This window comes from Phasianus colchicus, chromosome 4 (assembly GCF_987193195.1).
Source record: "Phasianus colchicus chromosome 4, bPhaCol1.hap1.1, whole genome shotgun sequence".
Classification (NCBI taxonomy): Eukaryota; Metazoa; Chordata; class Aves; order Galliformes; family Phasianidae; genus Phasianus; species Phasianus colchicus.
The window spans coordinates 51,602,862-51,610,325 of NC_143439.1; positions in this window are offsets into that span (position 1 = coordinate 51,602,862).

Here is a 7,464-nt window from a genome sequence, read left to right on the forward strand (position 1 = left end):
TTTAGTCAGAATATTTTGTATGTAGTATGCTTAGCATTTTGTGACAAGAATTCAGGCCAGGAAGTGACAAAGTTGTTTTTACAGTCAGCATTTACAGTTGTTTTCAAGTATATTCAGTGTTATACAATCCTAATATTCAAGACAATTCTGTAGATTTTTTGCACTGCTTCTTTGGAGTGCAACATGAACAAAATGCACAGCAAAGAAAAAAATCTTCAGTATAGATTAGAAGGATCCAATGCCAAACGATAGACATGATGTTACAGGAGATACTTTCCTTCTAAAAACATGGCTGTGTGTGGGCTCTTTGTCTTGTTTTTAAGGCAATTCCCACAAACACTCTATTGTCTTACAGCTTTAGAGTCCTGTCTAGTAAGACTTAGAAAGGCTTTGCTATGCTTGAGAGACACCAAACCCTGGTGTTTAAATTGCAAATGTAGGTTACAGAGAGAAAGTCCATTGCAGAGAAATGTAGTTGGCTGCAATCCCATCATAATTTTTAGTAAAATAAAAGAAGGAATTCTGCAATGGATTTTGAAGCACCAATAGCATCAATTTTGAGTACAATACTAAGTCAGAATTGTACAGACTGCAAAAATAAGTGCAAGTGTAAAAATTGCCAAAATAAGCTTTCTGCTGTGGTTTATGAGCTTAGTTGAAAGATTGCACTTGAAAATTATTGTCCCAGAGGTTACATGTTAGGATGTGAATCACATTTTTTTTCATGGAAAAGAGGATAACTGCATGCTTTGAGTATTTACTTGATTTGAAGTTTAAATTTATAGTGGAAGATAAAATTCACCTTCTTTCAATTCATACACACTTTTATGTCAATTTACTGTACATCTATGGCTGTTCATCTTCTATTTTGTTTTGTAATAAGTGTCTTTCCTGGATAGAAGTGAATTTAGAGGTACAATGTTTTAAATATCTTACTGCACTGTATTACTGTGGTGAAAAAGAGGAAAAAATAAGTACTTGCAAAAAATATTACTTATCATCCAATTGTATGCTATCATTCTGTTTGCACTGAAGAAACATCTAATGAAGATGTGTATAGTTGATACATTTAATGAAAATATGTTATTAAGATATTTTTCTCTGTTACATGCACTTTCTCTTCTCCCTGACCCTGGAGTCTCTAGTAAAATAGCTGTTAGGAAATCAGCATTTCTTTTGATACTAACAGATTCTGGTGAGAGATTATTTTGATGCTAAGGTGTCTAATATGTTTTCATATTTGACATTTAGAATATGTAGAAGCTGGTTCCAATGACTACTCCTACCACAACACATGTTTAAAAATATGAAAATTTCATGTACTTACATTTGTATTGTAACAACAACATCCCTCTGGGTGGTTGCATTGCAGCTGTATGTTAGTATGATCAAATCCTGTCTCTACCATTGGTGTTTTTAGACTTTCTCTGACCATGGATGATAGAAAGTATTCTCTTCTTAAGATATTCCTCTTATTGAACACATTACAATGCTGAGTCTGATATTGGACCACTACCATACGAAATAATTCTGAAGTAAAAGATCTGGATTTTTTTTCCATTTCTGCTATTTGATCTTATGCCAAAATGATATTAAATGTGTTAAAAGCATTAATTAACTATGCAATCAGTGTTCAAGTTAATTCATCTGAAAATGCACCCCTGGTTCACTGTACAGAATCTCACTTTCTTACTTTTATTTATATCTTTTCAGAACTTCCAACTATTTGGCATGCAATGTAATTTTTTGCTAGAATTCTTTTCCTCCTAATTTTACATAAAAGAATGTTAATTCCCTGAATTGGTCTTCATATCTCAGATTTATTTCTTAAGCATTACCACGGACTAACAGGATAAAGTTGTGTATTAACTTGAAAATCTTAAAAGCAAGCAGAGTAAGTTAGAGGAGGATATAGTCTGCAAAGCTTGAACTTATTTAGGAGTGCAGTTCTGAGGCTGGTACAGATAGAGACTTTTGAATTAATTTCTTATGGATTAAATCAGAGTTAGTGGCACTTGAGTCTTTACTGTTTTCTGGGAAGATATAGAAACTGATCTTGGTCAGACTACAAAGAAACATCTAGAGTTTTGTAGGCTTGTGAAGAGGATTATTTCCATACACAACCAGGATGAAAATATACAAATAAATTTTAAAATGTTTCTGTACTTCAGAAATAGTTGACTGAAATATGTTGATTTCCAGACTGAACTTCTGAGATATCTAACACAAACTAGATCACACTGCAGAAGAAGGATGCACGTTTCTGTTCCCATTGGATGTACCAGTAATACTACTTTTACTTCAAAACAAAACTGCTACAATTAATTCTTAAATGCTTTCTTTCATCTTTTACATCGGTTTGGTCCTTGTCCTGACCAAGTAACCGCCAAATGAAAGGTTGACAAATGAATAGTGATGCTTCAAAGAGGTCTAACATGAATTCAGTGAAGAAGGCATTAAAGAAAAAGAGTAAATTGGCATGATGGTAGTATGAATTTCTGTGTGTCTTGTTGATCTATAGTACAAATGCATTTTTATAATTTAAAACAGTTGGGAGTAGAGAAATATTTGATGGCAGCATAAAAGTATACACAACAGGAAACAGAAGAAAAATACGAACATAGAATATGGCTCAGAGCTACCTTGGTTTTAAACTATGGAAAAAATATTCATGTAATTACAAATACTACCTCCACAGAGCAAAACTTGCCACTGAAATACTTTTTTAAACTTACAATAGTGTACTACAAATCTTTTCTGCTCTCCAATTGTGATACTCTTTTTCATGTGCATGAAAACACTACATTAATATGGTAATATAAAATGAAATATAGAGACTCAATATGTCACTGATATTTGTTTGAACTATATTTGTTCATCTGGAAGTTAAAGAAAATAAGAAAACTAATAGCTATTTTGTATCAAACATATCTTAATGGCTTTTAAAATACGCAAGGGGTTAAAATCTGACCCTAGCTAAATCTATTAAACATAAAATGGCTAGAATGGTTTTGACAAGCTCATTAAAATTAATAAGAACATTTCAATAGTACAGACTGGCTGCCATAAATTATTCAAGAAAAGAAATTATGCCATTCAACAAAGCATGTATTTTTTATTAAAATGGCAGGAAAACTTTAACTAGAAGCTAATTTCCATTTCAATTTGAATTACTAGTTTTATTTTCTTGGAGTTTCATAATGAAATCAGCTACAGTAAACACACCCTGTATTACAGCATTGTATATCAGTTAACTTTATTACATGGTGTAGCCATGGTTACAAGTCACTGAAAGAAAAGAGACAAAGACATGACAGCAGTTTGTTGTCAGCCATGAAACCATAAATCAAATCTATTTTTATATCTTTTTAGACATGGGCCAGAGCTACTAGCTGCTTGTCAGGCTTCAGTGCACATGTGTTTGTGTGTGTATGCAGTGTGTTATGTGACAAGGAGGAACATGAGCCCACTTGCAGGATGGCATGCATTGAATGTTAGGTGTGAAGTATGTGTTGATAATTCCTATCCAGTCTATATATGCCTGTGTAATGCAGGAACATAAAAATGAATGGAATTCCTATGTTTGTGAATTTGGTGCTCTGTAGCTGGAGATTCCTGTTATAAAATTTTCCATGCAATTTAAATTCTGAATTTCAACATGCTTTAGACATTTTCTCAATCCTGCTGATAGGTTGTGATAGTTAGGAAACTACTCCAAAAATCCTGCCAGATTTCAAGAAGCTTTTGGACAACATTGTCAAAAATATGGTTTGATTTTTATGCAGTCCTGTGTCTTAGAGCAAGGAGTTGGACACTGATCCTTCCAACTCAGGATATTCTATGCTTCTAATTCCCAGTATATAAATAATACACATAAAATGTGTATGTTTGGAACTGCATTCTGAAAATCATTTTACCATCTGATTTCCTTTTTTCTTTTTGCTATACAAGCTTTATAGTGCACTTTCAAGATCTCCCCATTTTCTGTTTCTGTTAGCTCTTTCCTCTCTGTAGATGGACTCAGGAATAGGATTCAGCATTTCACATTTGTTCTTGTTGAACACACAAGAGCAGAACTATGCACAATGAAAAGTGGTCTCAATCTCTTCTTGAAAGGTTCTGACAGTGTGCTGCCTCTCCTAGAAACAGTTCTTCAGTATATGTAGGGATTGTATTTACATTTAGCATGATACTGATAAATAATGATGCAGCAGTAAATACTTCTTATATTGTTATGAGTTTCTTCAGTACAGAATCATCATATTTTCTATCTTACAGTTAATGCTCCAAAATGTTTTCAGAGATATCTCTCTCCAGACTTTTTCTGCTCCTTTCCTTTTTCCTCATGCATGAGCATGGATCTTACCATGGATCTTACTCCTGTTAACACTTAGAAGAATGTATTCCTATTTCTAATTGCATATCTGTATCTTAAATAATTTGCACCCCTTCATCTCAGAAGGGGGGGCTAAGATACAAGTGAATAATGCACAGTTTTTTAGGAATTTCTCTTCTATTACTGTAACAAGGTGACTTGATTTCAGGTTTGAAAGTACGAGGTGCAGCGTCTTTGTAGCTCTTTTATGACGCCTGCTGGTTAAATTGACACTTGCATTACAGTGCTAGTATGTGATAAAAATCCCAGCTGGAATCCTTCCAATTCTATTAAACTATTTCAGATTCTCAAATTTAATTATTCCCCAGTGGCCATAATCTGACCAAAGGACAAAATTAAAATGGGTGATAACATTTCTGGAAGTCATACTATCAAAACTGGACTCCTAAATAGACCGTAATCATGCTGATGGTTATATATATAGATTTGAAATGGTTTAACAAGTTGAAAATCCTTCATCTTTTCATTTGGGAAGCTGCAGTACAAAGGGTTTTGGTAGAAACAATGAAGTAGTAAATGTTTAATGAACAATAAAATCAATGAGCATGTAGGTTTTATATATGCCTGTGAAAAAATCCTTCACCAAGGAGATGTACTCACTATAACTCAGTAATACACAACCCAGTAATGCATATGACTTTTGTTTTTTTTTCTTTTAAAATATGAAGAACTGTTGGTGATAGTGATGGCTAATGATAATCTTTAGCCTAAACCTTAGATAAGGACAAAGTCTGACATTTGCATTCTGTAAAATAATCATTTGTCCAGGGACAAAGGATGAAACATAGACACTGCTTTTCTATATGCTATGATTTATTACAATATTACACTGGATTACTAATTGTAATATTTTTTGTTAACCACTAATAGTACATGCAAAAATTGATATAAAATATCAGTCAATATTAACTATGTGATCACTTTAAATTGTCAGATTATAAATGATCATTTATATTAAAGTCTTATTAAAATAAGACATTAAAGGAACAAAAGAAGTATGAAGGCAATGTTTTTCATTTTATCAGGATCTTGTAATGATACAGGCTGTTTCAAAAAGAAAGTCAGGTATTTGGAGGAATTATTATTACTACTATTATTATTCATTTTTAATCTGGATTATGTAGTTTTTCTTCATGAAAGTGGACACTGAAGGAGTCTCAGAACAAGCTGATGTCTGGTATTCTTGGTTCAAACATAAGATAAAGCCTCTCTACAATTGGAACCAGAGGAGCAGTGGATAATGGTTTTCTTCCATTGACACATTTTCTGAGATGCACCCAAGATGCTCAAGTATTTTGTTCTGATTTAGGGTAAAGTATAGATTTATATGGAAATAAGGAGTGATTTCCATTGGGCTATTTTTTTGCCAGGGTATTGAGTGTTCACATTTTCAGGAATTCAGTTCACTGCAGGTAAGACCAACATACCGACATGAGCAATCCAGAGGTGCTGGAAGCTCTGCTGAGATTGCCATGCATGGAGCTCTGCATAGGAGCCTCCTGCTCCTTTTCTTCGAAGCAGCTTCTAAGGATCTTTTGCTTCACAGTGGCTTTGTTACACACAGTTGTTCTGTAAAAGCAGTACATCTCCCAGGCTTTTATGAAAGGATAAAGTAACTGCCTTTTACATGCATTAGTTTGGATGGGATATTGGTTAAATGCCATCTCATTTTTTTAAATTAAACCCATCTGTTATGTTCAGTGGCTTACTGATTCTACTTATGAACTCTGTTTCATCAAATAGAGAGAATTTGTATTTTAAATGTTGAATATGCAAAGTTTGCTTTATATCTTTATACTTTGTCAGTCTCGGACACAGTTGGCAACTCACCCTGTAAATGTGCTAGAAAATAAATAGACATTTCTTTCTTCCTTTTCTGTTACTACTCAGTATTTTAACAAACAGCTTTTATATTCAGTCAGACAAATTATAGTTGTCTTGGTAGGTTCTTTATGATAACTCCCTTCCTGTCAGCTTATTTTCTGTTCGGCTGCCTTCACTATTTAGCTGAAATCTGCAGCATCACCTTTCACTCAGGATGAGGAAACACATCCATTCTAAGAAGTAAAGCTCAGGGTTTGCTCACAGTCCCACATATATTTTGCACCCAATAAAAAACATAGCACAGAGAAGATTTGTCTCTTACAGACTGCATTCTTTACTACATTTTTTTTCCTCAGTTCCATGTTTCTCAGAGAGAAACATTTCATATAAGAGACAATGTTCTACTGAGTGAAAAGTAAATCACAGCTTTGATGCTAGATAAGAAATTGGATTTTCTGCAGTCCAGTCATATTGGCCTGTGAATGGCATGCACTGTTTTGAAAGAAGCAGAATAGTCAGACAGTCTTCCATGGGGTAGATGTCCTACTGCTCCTTCCTTTTCAGTGAGGTCACTTTAGATTCCATTAGAGCTTGAGTTGAATTTATTTCAATGATAAGGAAATACATTTAGGAATCTAATTGCTACTGATGTCACTGTTCAGTTCTAGAATGTCTTGGACTGTTCTAGTAAGTTTTGGACTAACACCTGATTTGTTTGAGATTTTCTTTACAGGCTATGAACTTTAGAAGGTGTGGAAACTCTTTCTTGACATAAACTGGAATAAAAATTGTGTCACTGCGAGAATATGTTTGTTAATACCTAGCATGAAATTGCACGTTTCTATCTCTTCCTGCCTAAAGCCACTGGGTTGAGAGAGAATTGGTGAAAGAGGATGTTTCTTTGTCTCGGAGGAAAGAGGAGGAAGCAACCAGGCATAATATAAATGTTTGTTTCTGTGATTATTAAAAAAAATTATTAAAAACTGTATTTTAATTATGCTGTACATAGGCTTAATACAACTAAAAGATTGACTGTAACATTGAGAATTGAAGAAATAATGTCAATTTCCGTAGTTGCTACTTTGCTCTCACTCTAATGATACTATATGGGATGGTGGGGTATCCAGTTCCTTATAGATGACTTTTAGTTTTTTGTATTGTTTTACTTTCATTTTTTCCAACATGTGAGATACAGTTATGGGTTTTGTTAGACACATGGGCCATCTTGTGGCAGAATGACGGTA